Below are 18505 nucleotides of genomic sequence, written 5' to 3' on the forward strand. Positions count from 1 at the left end.
GAATTTGTACTTCTGGTTGAAGCAAGTGTTCCACACAGACATTTACCAGGGCAAACCCTGCAATTTCCAGAACCGCTCACAGCCGAACAATGGCACTTGTCGTTATCATCAGCATATGCACCGGTCCTGTGACATGTGAAGTGACACTTCCGGCCGTTTGCCACTTCCGTCTTCTTTCACTGCCTCTGTTCGTTCTTTGGCGAGACCGGAAGAAGAGCTCTGTGTAAGCTCGAAAGCTCGTCTCTCACCAACAGAAGTTGGTCCAGTAAAAGACATCACCTCCCCCACCTTGTCTCTCTATATCCTGGGACCAACACGGCTGCAACAACAGTCAGAACTATTCAGTTTAACAGAGAAGATGAAGGGGTGACTTAACGAAAGTCTGTAAGTACCTACATGGGGAACAAATGTTTGACAACAGGCTTTTCAATCAAGCAGAGAAAGGTCTAACATTCAATGGCTGGAATTTGAAGCGAGACAAATTCAGACTGGAAGTAAGGTGTAAATGTTTCATGGTGAGGATAATTAACCACTGGAGCAATTTACCAAGGGTTGTGGTGGATTCTCCATCACTGACAATTTTTAAATCAAGGTTGGATGTTTTTCTAAAGGATCTGCTCTAGGGATTATTTTGGGGCAAACATTAAAAACATTAATCACTGTTCACTTCTGCACAGGAAGGACTGACATATCTAGGTGCCCTGGCTTGCCAGGCCCTTCCTGGTTTGAAGTGTCTAAGGAGACTAGGTTTTTCTCCATGGTTTCCAGAGAAGCTCTGGACATCTGTTCACCTTCTCAGCTGCCAGGTCTAGCATTGCCACCTTACAGACACTATAGCACCTTCTTCGTGTCACCAGAAGGCAGCAGCAACTCATCCCCTCATCACCTGTGCAGGAGAGCAGCTGGGACCTTCACTCGCCATGGCACACCTGAGAGGCACTCAGGGACCAGCAACAGCAGCAGCTCAATGGCAGCGGAGCTGTGAGCATCGTCAGGCTAAGGAAGACCTCACTGCAAGGAATTTCAGGCTAGCCAAGCCAGGAGTGGAGGGAAGAGACCAGGGCCGGATTAACTCTCCTGTGGGCCTGGGGCTATTAGATTTTGTGAGGCTGGGGCAGGGGGTTGGGGTGGAGGAGGTGGTGTGGGGTCTGGGAGGGAGTTTGGGTGCAGGAGGGAGTTCTGATCTGGGGCAGGGGGTTGGGGTGGAGGAGGGGGTGTGGGGTCTGGGAGGGAGTTTGGGTACAGGAGGGAGTTCTGACCTGGGGCAGAGGGTTGGGGTGCGGGAGGGAGTGCAAGGTGCAGGCTCTGACTGGGAGGCGCTTACCACAGGCAGCTCCCGGCCGGCGGTGCAGCAGGGCTCAGGCAGGCTACCTGCATGCTATGGCCCCACATGACTCCCGGAAGTGGCCGGCTGCTGGCACGTCTGTGTGCGTCCCTGGGGGAAGGGGGACAGTGTGTCTCCATGCATTGCCAGTTCCAGCAAGCACCGCCCCCTTCCCCCTTCCCAGCCAATGGGAGCTGTGGGGATGGTGTTGGGGTGGGGGCAGAACGTGGAGCCGCCTCCCCCCCCGCCAGGGGGCGCAGACTGAGAAGTGCCAGCAGCTGGCCGCTTCCAGGTGCGGCTTGTGGCCGCGGAATGCAGGCAGCCTGCCCTTTATTTTTGTGGGCCAAACCCTTAGCCTGAGGCCCTGGGCTGCAGCCCCTACAGCCCCTGCGTTAATCCAGCCCTGGAAGAGACCTCGACTGGAGTAGGGCAAAAGAGTTGTATGGGAGTGGGTGGGAGGAGAAACGTAGACTGAGGACGCAAATGCAGCAGAAGTGATTTTGCAGGGGCAGCTGGAAGGGAAGAACTAGAAGCAGGAGAGAACTCTGAGGCCCCTAAAAAATCTTTTTGGGCCACGCCTAAGTTGGAGGGAGCAGATATGCGGAACTGAAAACAAGTGAGAAAAAGGAGAAAGAGAAAACAAAAGAACATGCTGCAAAATGCAGGAGGACATGGGATACAGAGAGAAAGGAAGCCAGCAAAAAATAAGGAAAGATTTGGAGTGTCAGGGAAGGTAAATCCCAAAAAGAAGGTGAACGAGAGCAGCTGTGTAATTTAAAAAAAAAAATTGGTACCTATTGGGGGAAACCAGCAGGGCCTTGGAGGGGCAGAGCCTTGCACTGGAATGACCGTCACATATTCTGAGATTCTGAAAAACTCTCAAACTATATTTCACGTTTGCTAAATCAAAGACAGTTCACGAATATTTTCCTCTGCGTAGAAACCTTTCTCTTATCATTCAGTTTTTGAAAATAAAAACCTGTTTCTTTATCCAGAGGGAAGCCTGGACTCTGTAGGGAACAAAGGAACCCTCATCAAAGTCAGAAGTGGGGGGCCTATCTGTGTTACAGAGATTGGCCAAGATTTTGAAACAGGTAGGTGCCTAAAGTTAAGCACCAGAGTATCTGAGCACCCAGTTTTTAATGTGGTGAGGATAAATACACCTCTGTGAAGCAGAGAAGTGCTATTATCTCTGTTATACAGGTGGGGAACTGAGGCACACAGAGACTAAAGCTCAGATCCTCAAAAGTATTTGGGTCCTAAGTTCCACTGAAATCAATGGTCACCATGAAATCAATGGAAGTTAGGAGTCTAAATACCTTTGAGGATCTGGGCCTAAGGAACTTGCCCAAGGTCACACAGGGAGTCTGTTGCAGAGCTGGGAATTGAACCCAGTTCTCCCAAGTCCCAGACTAGTGTTTTAAAATGAGTGGCCTGATTTTCAAGTTGGGAGAGGCAGCTATTCCCACTGAGTCTATGGGAGCTGTTGGAAGTGCTGCATTTTTCAAGCATTTAAAAGAGACTTTGATCCGCTGGAACTCATCCTGGGAATGAGTGGAGAACTGAAAATGGATCTTGTTCTAACTTAGTGGAAAGAAAAGGAGTACTTGTGGCACCTTAGAGACTAACCAATTAGTTAGTCTCTAAGGTGCCACAAGTCCTCCTTTTCTTTTTGCAAATACAGACTAACACGGCTGCTACTCTGAAACCTAACTTAGTGGAGATTCACTAAGGATGAACTTGGCTCTGTGGCCTTGGCCAAAAAATGCATCCACTTTCTGGTTCAGATATGAATTTCAGATTTAAAGGTTGGGGTGAGGTTTCTTAAAGTTCCTGTTTGTGTATCAATTTAAAGATGAAATGATTGATTTCCCCCTTACCCTGCACCTTGTGGTGTTTACACGTGAGCAGAGTGGATCCCATTCTGACCTGGCTGCAGTTGACATACAATTTGAACCCACTATGCAGATCTGTAAGTGACAACACAAGGTGCAATGCAATGGAGAATCAGGCCTGAAAAATGTAATAAGCTCTAAATATTATCATCGTTATTATTTAAACAAGTGTTTTACTGCATCAAACATTCGTTGAAATCTAGATCGCTTTTGACTGCGCTTCCTATATATTTCCAACTCTATGGGCAGCAATTCCTCGTTATTGGCGGTCTTGGTTTTTATCACAGCTGTTTCTCTCACTTTACTCAGTGATTTTATGCGTTCCTGGTACCCAGGCTTTGCTTCCTGTTCTTCTGACATGATCATCCGGTCAATGTAGTCCGGAGTGGACAGCGGGTTTGGCTTTAAGGCAATTTCTTGCAGGCGTTGGAGGCTGAGAGATGATCTCTCAATAAGCTCTAGCACTATATCTTCTACTTCTGTGTAGTCCAGAAAAAGCTGCTCAAATATCTTTTCAGTCGTCATCACCTCACCCGATGCCTTCTCGTACTTTTCCTTCAGTTGTGTATAGGTCTGTTTCTCTTTTACTACCTTATAATCCCACCTGTACTTTTGATTGAAGTGAACATTCCACTGACATTTACCTGGGCAAACAGTGCAGTGTCCAGACCTGTCCATCGCAGAACACCTATTCTTCTGTTTGTCATCAGCAAGACCACAGGGATAGTGGCACGTGTAATGACAAGTCTGACAGTTTGTTAAATCATCTTTAACAACCTCTAGTTTCACTGGCACTGTTTTCCCTACCTCATACTCAAAGTCTTTTTTGGCCTCCATATCCCCCTGATGCTGTTCCAGAGCTCGCTCAGTCTGTCTTAGCTCTTCTAGCTTTGTCAGGCCAGCTTTGATTTGCGGCTGCAGCCCTTGCACGGCCGTCTCCAGCTCCTTCCGCTCTCTGAGAACTTCCTTTGTCAATGTTAAACTTTTTGTTTCTAAATTACCTAGAGTCTCAAAAAATGTCTTCGTGCTCATGGCTCCCATGTGCCAGAACATTGCATCGACATTACACCTGCCCTCATCAGCTCCAGTATTGCTCGCAAACAGAGCAGAGTTATTGAATTTGAAATAAATGGGCATGCCCTCAGCATTTTGGGAACATGGCACATCAGACTCCTTAATGGCCTCCAGAACAGGGGGCGTCTGTCTGTCCGCGAAGGTGATCAGGATTTGTATATTGTCTTTTATATCCTTCCCAAAAATAGAGAGCACGGAGTCAAACACGTACCTCTGGGCACGTGTCAAACGAGCTAGCGAGGCTTGAACTACGACGCAGACGGCGTCTATGTGATCAATGGCCCCGGGGGTGGAGAAAAACTCTCGGATCTGCCTTGTTATTTCTTTGTCTTGATCTATCCCTCTGGTGTCGCCAAATCCCGGGGTGTCTATTATAGTCAGGGAGTAGGGGACCCGTAAGTCCTCTTTGCAATTGATCTCGTAGGCTGTCACTTCAGATGTCTGGCTCTGGGCTTGGCTTCTGTTTGTAATTTCGTGAATTAGTTTGAACCTGAATTCCTCTTCCCATTGCACACCGAGGACATAGTTGATCATTCCATTGATGAGTGAAGTTTTTCCTGACCCAGTTGCTCCCAGAACCATAATGACTTTGTTAGTGATCTGTAGGTTTTCTTTTCCCAGCCTGTTCTTTATGTAAGATGCATTAGGACCTAATGGTGTCGTCTCTAATGGAAGGGTATAAATTGACAGGGGCCCTTCTGTTATCAGAGACCCTCGTTTCACAAAATTGTGTGTTATTGTCTGTGATTTTGTTGGTGATGTTGGAGGTTGCTTGTCTCTTGTCACAGGACTTTCCTTAAGGGAATGATGTGGCTGCTTCTTTGATACCTTCCCCTCTGGTGTTGAAATCAGCATCTCCTCACTTGGGTCGCTCACAGCCCCATCTGCACACACAGCCGACACTCGAAATCTGTAGGGTGTCTGAGGCCTCAATCCATCAATGGTACAGAACTCTGTTCTCTCTCCAGTCCTTCGTTCCAGCCATTTGACTTTCTCCTTATGATTTCTACGGCCAGCCTGCTCTTTATATTCCACCTTATACTCCTTTATAACAACTCCATCTCCAGTAATATTTGGACACTCCCAGGTAAGGGTGATGGCAGATGATTCTAAAGTATCTGTTACTGGCTTTCCAGGGGGGTTGGTAGGGGGAAGAGTCTTCACAGGATCACTCATGTCACTGCTCTCGCTGAGCCCTGGTTTGCTCACTGCAGCGTATCGGAACTGGTACTCGGTGTTTGGACGGAGTCCCGTTACTGTGAATGTCTCTTCTTTATCATTTGTATCCACAGCCATCCAGTTCTCCTGCCCTACCATTCTGTGCTCCACCCGATAGCCGGTTATCTCCTTTCTCCCAAAGGCTGCTGGTTTAAATGTGAGCTGCACATGGTCATGTCTGACTCCATCTGTCAGGAGAGAAAGAGGCTTCGATGGAAGTTCATAGTTAGTGCTGACCAGGTCTCCATTTTCATAGAGGTAAATTGAAGCTCCAGGATTGTCCTCATCTGGGACTGAGGCCACAATGAATCGAGTTTTCCCATGAGATTTATTGACCCGGGCAAAGTCTGAAATGGATTTTGCAGATTTTCGGGCTTTTTGGTTTCTCTCTTTGTCCTCAAACCACAGTTTGGATTTCTTGCTGACAGAACTGGCTGATGCAGGATCTTGGGTATTCTTCATAAACTGGGTCTGAAGGCAGAGTTTTAAATCTGATAAATATGGCTCCTCTTCGTGTAATGAAGTGAACATAAAGGCGACGACAAAGTCATTCATGGGGTCAAGTACTATTTCATCCAGTTTATTCCGGGAGGACACCACTTCCACATCCTCTAGGACAGAAAGATAGGAATTGATGAAAGTCATTTCTCGTTCCTTTTTATCCAGAAATTCATTGAGTTGCTGGGTGTTGAATGGTGATTGGTTTTTGTACGTTAAAATGTCCACCAGGGCCCCTTCCTCTTTTCCTCCTCCACGGATGGAGGGTAAGATTCCTGCTAGCTGTTTCTGGAAAGTCTGTCTGTGTTGCTTACACAGATCTTTGAATTGCTGGATTTTCCTCTTGATTTCGGGGAAGGTTGAGGCAATTGGATTCTTCCCCCCGTCATTACATCGCATCTCTAATTCTGTCAGTTGCTCCAGGGCGGTTTGAACATCAAAGATCAGTTCTGTGCTGATCTCACGCACCAGCTGAGCAGCTTTGGAATCCAGCTTGGTCAGCGGGTACAGCCAGACTCTCACTGGCACGGCCTTCTCCCCCTGGGCACCCAGCAGCTTTGGGAGGGTGGAGTATGTTTTCATGGCATCTTGGTAAGTAGATGGATTGTTCTCAAGAGCAAAGTCACCATAAAACTTACAACTAAGTTTTTCAGCTTGTTTTTTTTCTGTGTCATCCATTTTGAGAGCTCCTTCCCCTTCGATGGAAACCTGGGGTATCTTTTTTATGATAACCTGGAGTTTTCCCTGTATCTCTTGTATGTTCTCAGATGAAGAAATGTCCTGATCAAAGACAAAGAAAGCCTGTGCCCCATACAGCACAGCCGTGACCACGTGGGTGGCCGTGGCTTGGTCAAACACGTCAGGGTAGGAGATATTATGGTACCCTAAATGGCTCATAGTCAGCTGCTTAAACTGTGTTGTAGTTGAGTACTGGAGAGAAACACGGGCTTGATGTTTTGATGTCTTGGTATCACTTAAATATTCTGCAGATCCACCCACTTCCACCAGGCCAAGCAGGAAACTGGCCTTCAGCGATGCTGTGACACTGAGGGCAGAGGCCTTGTCTTCCGTGGTGTCAGATGCAACAATCTGAAATTCAGTCTTGGATTGTGGTTTTGCGTCTACATCATTTTGAAGTGTCTCCAGGTCCCATAAAGTGATGCCTAGAATAGTACAGACAGACACATGGTCAATGGCAGAGAGAGTAAGAAACCTTTCTGTTCTGTAACTGCCAGACATTTTCTCACATTAAAATAAGAGCGGAATGGCCCCGAACAAAGTGTCTGATCTGGTAACATGCTTCACTCACTGTGTCTGTGTGAGAATAAACATAGATTAGCATTCATTCATTGATAAGTCTAACATAGACGCCCACACCCTGACTATGCAAAGTTATGATTAAAATGACATTTTTATGTTAGCCTGCTGCACCTAGGGCAGTTTCAGGAGCTGATAATGAGATTGTTATGTGTACATGCACTTATAAGAACGGCCAGACTGGGTCAGATCAAAGGTCCATCGAGCCCAGTGTCCTGTCTTCCGACAGTGGCCAGTGCCAGGTGCCCCAGAGGGAATGAACAGAACAAGGAATCATCAAGTGATCCTTTCCCTGTTGCTTATTCCCAGCTTCTGGCAAACGGAGGCGAGGGACACCATCCCTGCCCATCCTGGCTAACAGACATTAAGGGATCTATCCTCCATGAATTTATCTAGTTCTTTTTTGAACCCTGTTATAGTCTTGGGCTTTACAACATCCTCTGGCAAAGAGTTCCACAGATTGACTGTAGATTTCAAAAGTTTATGGTAAACTAAATTGTGTTTCAGAGTAACAGCCGTGTTAGTCTGTATTCGCAAAAAGAAAAGGAGTACTTGTGGCACCTTAGAGACTAACCAATTTATTTGAGCATGAGCTTTCGTGAGCTACAGCTCAATTGAGCTTAGTTTTGGTTACGTTGTAGCTAGACATGCCCACGCTCTCACTTCTTTTGTCTGCCTATTGCTGTAACATGCAGTAAGATTTCTGCAGACAGCTAGTTCTGTGTGGCATGCAATGCACTTGGCATTAGCTTTGTTTATCACCAATCCCTTTCTCCCTTCCTGATGAACTCACAGAGAAATACACACACATGCTAGAACTCTCACCCCTTTGTGGTGTGTCTCAGACAGCAGAGAACCTGCACGAGGAACCAACAGTTACATTCTGGTAGCTCTGTCTACCAAACTTTGTTATTTTATAAAATGAGGTATCAAAAAATACACGGTCCGGAAGAGTCTGATACACAAATAACAGGACCCTGTGCCTAAAGGAGAAAGGGCTCCTTTCGAGCTGGGGACTGCAAGATGCATCCCCATCTGGGTCACCATGTTCACATTCAGTCACAGCACAAGTCGTAACTGACTTCAGTGAGGCTTAAGGTCACATGCATGTGTAAGGACCTTCCTGAGCTGGGGCCTTAAAGGAGGTTTAGGCTCCAGACTGGGCACTTATTCTTGGATCAATATCATCATCCTCATGGATCCCAAAGTATCTAACAGATTGTACTAGCTCAGGGGTTCTCAAACTTCATTGCACCACAACCCCCTTAAGACAATAAAAATTACTACATGCCCCCAGGAAGGGGGGAAACCAAAGTCTGAGCCCCGCTGCCCTTGGTGGAGGGGCCAAAGCCAAAGCCCGAGGCAGACTGCACCGGATAGGGGGGCCAAAGTCCAGGCAGGGGCTTGTAACCTGAGCCCCGCGCCCAGGGCTTCCTCCCTGGGCCCCAGCAAGTCTAAGCCAGCCCTGGCAACCCCACTTTGGGGTCCCAGCCCACAGTTTGAGAACCGCTGGACTAGCTCCCTCTCCAGTACAATATCTCTAAACTTAAATTAAAAAACCTTTTACATTAAGAATGTGAAGGTTGCAAAGCCAAGCAGTCAAACATCAGGAAAGCAAATAACTCAGATTAAAAATCTGTTTTGTGGTAGGTTTTCAAAGTGTGACCCCAGGCTTTAGTTACTGGACACTCCTCAAACTCTGCACTGACTACAGAACTGTTTGTTTCCTCCTGGGTGCCCATCACCATAATATCCAAGTGCTTCAAAAACATTCACACACTTCTCTTCGCAGCACCCCTGGGAGGCAGAGAGGTGTTAATATCCCTATTTTACAGGTGAGGAACTGAGGCACAGAGAGTAAGGACAAAACATCCACTCATTTGGGTGTCTGACTTGAGAAGCCCAGGGCCTGAGTTTTCTTCAGCGCTTTTAGTGGTTTTATAGAACTTCATATGTACAAAGCACAGCTCCCACTGACTTCTGCAAATTGAACCAGCCACAGAGGGGAAGGAGAGACATGTCTGCCAGCGGGATTTGCAGCTATTTGCTGTCAGCAAAGACATGTAGGGCCGGATTTTTGAAGGTCTTTAGATGGCTAAACCAGTGGCATAGCTAGGACAGGAAAATGGGGTGGGCCCCACCTTTGGGTGGGTGGGCAATGACGGGGGGTGGCAGGATGGATGGGGCCCTGGGGAGGGGGGGCAGGAAGGAGAGGGGGCGTAGGAGGGATCTGATGCCCTGGGGAGGGGGGGCAGGAGGGATGAGGGGCCCGCTTCCCCCCACCTTCAGCAGGCTCTTGGGGCACACAGGCTGTGGGTCATGCCCATGGGGAAGAGGGGACCCTGCCAGGGCTTGAGTGCCACCCACCTCTCTCAACCCTGGCTCAGTGTCCATCAGCCCGCAGACGTGGCCCCCTTTTGCCAGTGCCGCATGCTGCTGCCTCGGTCTCCGGCCCCAGCACTAGCCCGCCCAGACCTGGGCCCATGAGGTATTCCCGCTTTCCCAGGAAGGTGGCTTGGCTGGTAAGGAACTCAGTCATGCAGGGACATGTGACTTGCCCAGGTGACTCCAAAACTCCATTTTGTAGCTGGACTTTGCATAGGAGAGAGGAGGGGGTCTCCACCCACAAGAGAGAGTCTATTTAAACCCTGGGGAGACCCCTCCATTTTGTCTTCAGCTGGCTAAAGAGAGAGCCTCTCCACCCCAAAAGAAACCTGAAAGAAACTGGAACAAAGGACAGTAACTACAGAGGGTGTGAGTGATTGCTGGACCCAGACTAGAAGTGGAAGATTGGACAAATGACCAGGGAAGAGTATAAAAATATTGCTCGTGCATGCAGGAGGGAAATCAGGAAGGCCAAATCACACCTGGAGGTGCAGCTAGCAAGAGATGTTAAGAATAACAAGAAGGGTTTCTTCAGGTATGTTAGCAACAAGAAGAAAGTCAAGGAAAGTGTGGGCCCCTTACTGAATGAGGGAGGCAATCTAGTGACAGAGGATGTGGAAAAAGCTAATGTACTCAATGCTTTTTTTGCCTCTGTCTTCACGAACAAGGTCAGCTCCCAGACTGCTGCACTGGGCAGCACAGCATGGGGAGGAGGTGACCAGCCCTCTGTGGAGAAAGAGGTGGTTCAGGACTATTTAGAAAAGCTGGACGAGCACAAGTCCATGGGGCCGGATGCGCTGCATCCGAGAGTGCTAAAGGAGTTGGCGGATGTGATTGCAGAGCCATTGGCCATTATCTTTGAAAACTCATGGCGATCGGGGGAGGTCCCAGACGACTGGAAAAAGGCTAATATGGTGCCCATCTTTAAAAAAGGAAAGAAGGAGGATCCTGGGAACGACAGGCCAGTCAGCCTCACCTCAGTCCCTGGAAAAATCATGGAGCAGGTCCTCAAGGAATCAATTCCGAAGCACTTAGAGGAGAGGAAAGTGATCAGGAACAGTCAGCATGGATTCACCAAGGGAAGGTCATGCCTGACTAATCTAATCGCCTTCTATAACGAGATAACTGGCTCTGTGGATGAGGGGAAAACAGTGGACATGTTGTTCCTTGACATTAGCAAAGCTTTTGACACAGTCTCCCACAGTATTCTTGCCAGCAAGTTAAAGAAGTATGGGCTGGATGAATGGACAATAAGGTGGATAGAAAGCTGGCTACATTGTCAGGCTCAATGGGTAGTCATCAATGGCTCCATGTCTAGTTGGCAACCGGTATCAAGTGGAGTGCCCCAAGGGTCGGTCCTCGGGCCGGTTTTGTTCAATATCTTCATTAATGATCTGGAGGATGGTGTGGACTGCACCCTCAGCAAATTTGCAGATGACGCTAAACTGGGAGGAGAGGTAGATACGCTGGAGGGTAGGGATAGGATACAGAGGGACGTAGACAAATTGGAGGATTGGGCCAAAAGAAATCTGATGAGGTTCAACAAGGACAAGTGCAGAATCCTGCACTTAGGACGGAAGAATCCCATGCACCGCGAAAGACTAGGGACTGAATGGCTCAGCAGCAGTTCTGCAGAAAAGGACCTAGGGGTGACAGTGGACGAGAAGCTGGATATGAGTCAGCAGTGTGCCCTTGTTGCCAAGAAGGCCAATGGCATTTTGGGCTGTATAAGTAGGGGCATAGCGAGCAGATCGAGGGACGTGATCGTTCCCCTCTATTCGACATTGGTGAGGCCTCATCTGGAGTAGTGTGTCTAGTTTTGGGCCCCACACTATAAGAAGGATGTGGATAAATTGGAAAATGTCCAGCGGAGGGCAACAAAAATGATTAGGGGACTGGAACACATGACTTATGAGGAGATGCTGAGGGAACTGAGATTGTTTAGTCTGCGGAAGAGAAGAGTGAGGGGGGATTTGATAGCTGCTTTCAACTACCTGAAAGAGGATGGATCTAGACTGTTCTCAGTGGTAGCGGATGACAGAACAAGGAGTAATGGTCTCAAGTTGCAGTGGGGGAGGTTTAGGTTGGATATTAGGATAAACTTTTTCACTAAGACGGTGGTGAAGCACTGGAATGGGTTACCGAGGGAGGTGGTGGAATCTCCTTCCTTAGAAGTTTTTAAGGTCAGGCTTGACAAAGCCCTGGCTGGGATGATTCAGTTGGGGTTGGTCCTGCTTTGAGCAGGGGGATGGACTAGATGACCTCCTGAGGTTCCTTCCAACCCTGATATTCTATGATTCTATGACACTAGTCTATAAAAGAGAGCTTACTGGAACTGGTGAGGTTTTTATCTCTATTCAGTTTGATTAGACATAGACTTGCATGTCTTATTTTATTTTTTGCTTGGTAATTCACTTTGTTCTGTCTGTTACTACTTGTAACCACTTAAATCACTTTCTGTATTTAATAAAATCACTTTTTACTTATTAATTAACCTAGAGTAGGTATTAATACCTGCAGGGATGGGGGCAAACAGCTGCGCTTCTCTCTCTATCAGTGTTATAGAGGGCGAACAATCTATGAGTTTACCCTGGATAAGCTTTATAGAGGGTAAAACAGGGTTTGGATCCCATTGGGAGTTGGGCTTCTGAGCATCAAGGACAGGAACACTTCTGTAAGCCGCTTTCAGTTAAGCCTACAGCTGTTAGGGGACGTGGTTCAGACCTGGGTCTGGGTTTGCAGCAGGCTAGCGGGTCTGGCTCAAACCAGGCAGGGCACTGAAGTCCTAAGCTGACTGGGCAGGGAAGCAGGAGCAGAAGTGGTCTTGCACATCAGTTGGCAGTTCCCAAGGGGGTTTCTGTGATCTGGGATTTTCAGAAGCCTGGTGCATCCTTTTAAAAATCTGGCCCCTGGAGCCTGTGTTCAGTGATCAAACATAAAGAGGGAGAGAGCCAAGAGCGTGCAACATTCAGGCTCTCTTCAGTCCTCCACGTTGACTGTGCTTTCCTCACAAACGCGTCCTGAAGGTCGGGTTCTCTAAGCTCCTGTACACAGCACTTCACGGGACCGTAGCCAGAAACGACACAATGAGCAGAAATTAATTCCTGGTAAAGGGGAAACCTCCTTTTGCATGGACCTTACATCGCTGCTCTGTTAGTGCAAATACCTTGCAAGTACAGCAACAGGCGGGTTATGGATTTCAGCAGGGACATGCTGTGTGCGCACGAAGAGAAGAGTTTGCTCTCTTGCCCTGCTGGTTCTCTACACTGGCTGAAACTCAGTAGTTAGGGAACGGTCCTAAGTGTCAAGTTCAACTCTTGGGTCCACGTGGAGTGGGAGCCGCCCAGGGACTGGGACTGCAGTTCCACGTGGGAGCGGAGATGCTGGATGTTTGTTCAGCCGCACTAGTGACTCCTCTCATGCCAAAGGGAGCTCTGCTAAAGGCTCGGCCTGCGAGGAACTGGGGAGGAGGCCGGCACATGGCCATGCATAGGGCAGAGCCAGCGCCCCTGCTGGAGGTCCCGTAGGGTGCACCGTCGGGTGGGAGAGCTCCTCAGAGGACGGGGGCAGTGGAGAAGAGTCAGGGAGAAAGTGGCTGCCTGGCATCCGAGTCAAACACCACCAAGATATTTGTGATCTCCCAAAATTAGCCTCCTTGTGCACAGAGCAGCTGTTGGGTGGCTGGAACTGGGGTGGCCTCAAGATAGATGGGGGGGTGACCAGTTAAGAGTCCGTCCCAAGACAGGTTATAATTGGGTGCAAAAAAGAATTAGATCAGTTCCTGGAGGACAGGTCCATCAGTGGCTACTAGGCAAGATGGTCAGGGATCCAACCCCATGCTCTGGGTGTCCCTAAACCTCTGACTGCCAGAAGCTGGGACTGGATGACAAGGGATGGATCGCTTGATAATTGCTCAGTTCTGTTCATTCCCTCTGGGGCACCTGGCATCGGCCATTGTCAGAAGACACGATACTGGGCTAGGTGGACCTTTGGTCTGACCCAGTGCGGCCATTCTTATGTTCTTAGGTTACTAACTGCCAGGGAGGGGACGTTTAGAGTCTCTTGGTTGGTGAGTGGAGATATTAAGGCACAGCCACACGATAAAAGATCAGGAGAAAATAAACCCTCCCAAGTGGGCAGCGGGTAGTTTAATTTAATCAGGCTCACGAGATGTTTTAGTTCTACATGACCTAGGACTAATGGCAGGTCACCAGCCCAACGCAGGTACCTCCTGCCCCATCCAGTTACTTCAGACCCGGACCCTGGGGAATGTGCGGGGCCATTTCCATAATACCCATAACCAGACCACTCACAGTGCACTTGGCTCATTCTCAGGTATGAAGGGGTTCGGACGGTGACCCTTTCCTCCTCTCACTCCTGAGTTCAGGGGTTACAGCTGGGGGGAATTACCTGGGATGAGGGCGTCACTGCGGCAGTCGTACAGCATCCCCAGCTGGAAAGGGCGGCCCAGAGCCGACATCTCAATGGTGTCAGCTGACCTGGCCATGATTTAATGTCCAAACACTTTCCTCTGTGTCTCACCTGCAAGAAATAACTTCCGTTACACTGAAATCCTCCAGGGGGCAGGTTCAAACGCTTCTCCTTGGCTGAGGACTTCACACCTCTCCGACCAGGAGAGTTTGGTTCATCACACTGGAAGTATGAGTTTGTGAGCATGGTTCTGTGTCACTTCCTGACACACACTCAGGTGCATCGTACTGAGGGCCCAGAAACTGATTCCCAACAGTAACTAGTCCGTGCAGAAGCCTGGCAAAAGGGCTAGTTTCGCTCTTCTGTGTGTCATTTTGATGCTACTGACGTGACTGGGGGACGTCAGTGATCTCACTGTCTAGTGTAAACACAGAGCACTGGGCAACAGTGAAGGGAAATTGTTGGTGAACTCAGCCAGCGCAGGATTGGTTTGTAAGATATCCCTTACTGTAAGTACTATATCCCTGTAAGATATCTAAGTATATTACTAAGATATAGTAAGTATCTAAGTATATTACTATACTATATAAGTATTATACTTATTATAATATAATAAGATATAGTAAGTATCTAAGTATATTACTAAGATATCTTACTTATTATATACTTATATTACAAAGTAATATATCCCTGTAAGATATCTACCATCCTGATTTTACAGGGGGGATTTCTTCATTTCTATTTACTTCTATTTTTATTAAAAGTCTTCTTGTAAGAAACTGAATGCTTTTTCATTGTTCTCAGATCCAAGGGTTTGGGTCTGTGGTCACCTATGCAAATTGGTGAGGCTTTTTATCCAACATTTCCCAGGAAAGGGGGGGTGCAAGTGTTGGGAGGATTGTTCATTGTTCTTAAGATCCAAGGGTCTGGGTCTGTAGTCACCTAGGCAAATTGGTGAGGCTTTTTACCAAACCTTGTCCAGGAAGTGGGGTGCAAGGTTTTGGGAAGTATTTTGGGGGGAAAGACGCGTCCAAACAGCTCTTCCCCAGTAACCAGTATTAGTTTGGTGGTGGTAGCAGCCAGTCCAAGGACAACGGGTGGAATATTTTGTACCTTGGGGAAGTTTTGACCTAAGCTGGTAAAGATAAGCTTAGGAGGTTTTTCATGCAGGTCCCCACATCTGTACCCTAGAGTTCAGAGTGGGGGAGGAACCTTGACAAGCACCGTCGACTAAATGTGAGCAAAGTTGTCTGATGTGTACGCCACCCTTACTTCTGCACCGCTGCTGGCGGCCAGGGCGGGATTAACGCAGGGGCTGCAGCCCAGGACCCGGGCTAAGGGGCCCACGGCGGAAAGACCTCCGGGTGGCCCAAAGTGCGGATCTTTTTGTGAGGCCCCCTTACCCCAGGCCCTGGGCTGCAGCCACTAAAGACCCTGGGTTTCAGACCTGCCTGGCGCGGGTGGGGGAGAGGTGGCCCCGCAGGCTGCTGTTCCTCCCCACCTGGGCTGGAGCCGCGTTGCCGTGAGTGCCGGGAAGCTAGTCCGTCCCCGCGCTGCCCTTGCCTGCAGGCTCCACCCCCACAGCTCCCATTGGCCGGGGCCCCCACAAACTCTAATGGCCCCGGGCCCCCAGAAGAGCTAATCCGGCCCTGCTGGCGGCAGCGCTGCCTTCCGAGCTGGGGTCCGGCCGCGACGGCTGCTCCCCGGCGGCTCGGCTCTGAAGGCAGCGCCGTTGCCAGCAGCAGCGCAGAGGTAAGGGTGGCAATGCCGATACCGTGCCCCCTTCACTTTCCCGTAACATTGACCTTTGCGCAGGGAGGGGTGGCTACGGGAGGGCTAAGGCAAATTTTAGGGTGGCTATAGCCCCCGCACCCCCCCCACCACCCCTGCCACTGCACCAGAAAAGGAGCACCTTTCCCCCACCTCACTTTTCCCTTCTTCTATGTCCTCTTTGCTCCTTAAGGCGTGACACATCTCTTGGGGGGACGGGGCGGGGACCACACTTTAAAAGCAGGGCTCTCTGATTATCATCCAGGCCTCTCATAGACATTCCTGCAGACACTTGTACTGGGATCCCCGTGGAGCCCCCAAAGGGTTTTGCTGCTTTCCTTTGCTGATCTTACGTGGTTCAGTCACTCCCAGCACCGAAGTGCCCGGTCAGTGATATCCAATGGCAGTTTCAGCTCTGTCCTGCCGGGGGGCACCTGAGCAGCGCTTAAGTCTGAGGCTCTCACTTGAGGCTTCTGCTCTCATGTTAGTCAGTGTCTTTCGCGGCTTCGAATAGAAGCTGGAGTGCACACTCTGGACTGGCAGCAGTCGCTATGCAGCGCTTTTGCTGGTCCCAAGGGATAAGCAGCTGGTTACTCACACAGCTGAAGCTGCAGCCTTTATGGGAAGCCAGAAGCAGCTAGAACAGCCTTGTCTCTTCCGTTTATTTCTCTGAGTAGGATTCCCTTTAATAAGCCTTTTTGTCTTTTTTGCTCTGAGGGTTGCTGTTTGGGGTCTGCTATTAAGCACTATACGCTCAGTTGATTTTATAATTCAAACACTTCCCCAGGATTCAGCAGCAGTAACACTGTAACCCCACACTCTTTTCCTAGGATATGTCTCTATTTTATTTTATTTACGCATCCCAACTACAGTTACAGTAAAGGACTAACTTCACTCTCTGAATCAGCCATTTGGAAACAAACCAAAGAAAATACCCATTACTGTGACAGTCTGTATTCCTATGTTGACCCCTTTCACAAGACTATGATAAATATTGTACTAAGTGTGCCTTGTTAAGTAACATTTACAAACGTATAATCTCCTGAACATTATTGTCCTGGTAAAATATCTGTGGCATCATTGTATGTAAAGTTATAAAATTCTACTGTACGAGACTGTGACAAAGTGGGAATTATCTTAATCTTTTGTATGAATGCTCTGCGTGTGCCGCAGTTTCACTGATGTGTTGCACAAGTATCTAGGTGGTGGGACAAGGGTGTGTGATCCTTGCAGAGATCCCTAGAGAGCAGGTGTGACTGCCGGCTGGCTGCCTGGGCTCAGACAATGGCCAGACACTCTGTTTCCAGGCAGCTAATGGCTGGGGCCCATCCTCTGCAAGAGCCAGCTGGAGGAGTTGGAGAAAAAAGAGAGGTGGAGGTCAGCTGACCAGTTTGCCCGGGAAAGAGACAAAGGATGGAGAAGGGGCAACAGGATATGACTGAGGGTGGGCTGCTGAAAGACAGTCAGTCTCCTGGGTCTTAGGGTGGAGAGTGCTGGATCCCCCCCAAAAAAGATGGACTTTGCTGAATGTTCCTAATTTCTGTGCTAACAGGCTCTGTTCTGCGCTGGGTCCCGACAACTAATAACCCGTCTGTGTCCCACACTGGCTGAGAGTCACTACTGGATGTGGAGCTGGGCTGTGTGAGCCTTTGGGGTGCATGTAAGTCTTCCCCAGGTTTCCTATCCAGGTGGACTCACTGTGGGGAGCTCACGGTATGAAACAAGGTGCTGAAAGTTCTGAGGTCAGACCCGGGAGGCGCTGAAGCCAAGGGGGCTTCTTGCCCTAGTGAGCATAAGCCCTGAGGGGTTGTCACACTGCAAGAGAGACCTGTCTGAACATCATTCAGAGCGGTTCTGGAGCACCAAGCCTATGCACTCGGTGATAAAGATATATTTCAAGTCTGGGGAAACAGCTTCAAACCAGTTTCCCAGAGACAAAAGGCTAGCCAACCCCTCAGCCAGGTGTCAAAACAATCAAATGGACCATAACCTGATTAAGTGGCCGTTCTTCAGCAGGAAAAGGGTGTGAGTGAGAAATTTACATCTTGGCAAAGTAACAGCTGGAGGTTCCTGTCCCAACAGACTGTCGCCTGGACCCCAGCTGGAGACGATTCTCAAAGAGGAGGGAAAACTATAAGAAAGGGGAACAGATGCCCCCAAAAGATTCCTCCCTTTCTCTCTGCTCATGGGATCAACAACACCCGAATGACAAGAAGAGTAACACTGGATGGTGGGAGGGGCCCTGGCTGACCTTTGTTTTTAATTCACTTAGCTCGTTAAGTTAGATGTTGTTTTCTACCTTTTATTTTCCTTGTAACCAATTCTGACTTTTATGCCTCATTACTTGTAATCACTTAATTTTTTTTCCTTTTTTGTAGTTAATAAATTCGTTTGATCTAAACCGGTGTGTTTGGACTGAAGTGTTTGGGAAACTCCATTTGGGATAACAGGATTTCTGCATATTATTTTCTGTTAATGAAATGATGGACTTCATACGAGCTTGTGTTGTCCAGGAGGGTGCTGGGCAGTACAAGAGGCACATTTCCAGGGGAACGTCTGGGACCGGGAGTTTGCGGGTGCCATGTAATTCCTG

The 18505-nt window shown here is 48.7% G+C and overlaps 1 long non-coding RNA gene across 1 annotated transcript; it reads left to right on the top strand.

Moving 5' to 3' along the window:
* Nucleotides 1-213: 213 nt before the first annotated feature.
* LOC144260083 (uncharacterized) lies at nt 214-18240 on the top strand. The gene is made up of 3 exons (XR_013344998.1): nt 214-384; nt 2320-2418; nt 17465-18240. It is a non-coding gene; the product is annotated as an uncharacterized LOC144260083 (long non-coding RNA).
* Nucleotides 18241-18505: the final 265 nt, after the last annotated feature.

This window comes from Eretmochelys imbricata, chromosome 2 (assembly GCF_965152235.1).
Source record: "Eretmochelys imbricata isolate rEreImb1 chromosome 2, rEreImb1.hap1, whole genome shotgun sequence".
Lineage (NCBI taxonomy): Eukaryota > Metazoa > Chordata > Testudines > Cheloniidae > Eretmochelys > Eretmochelys imbricata.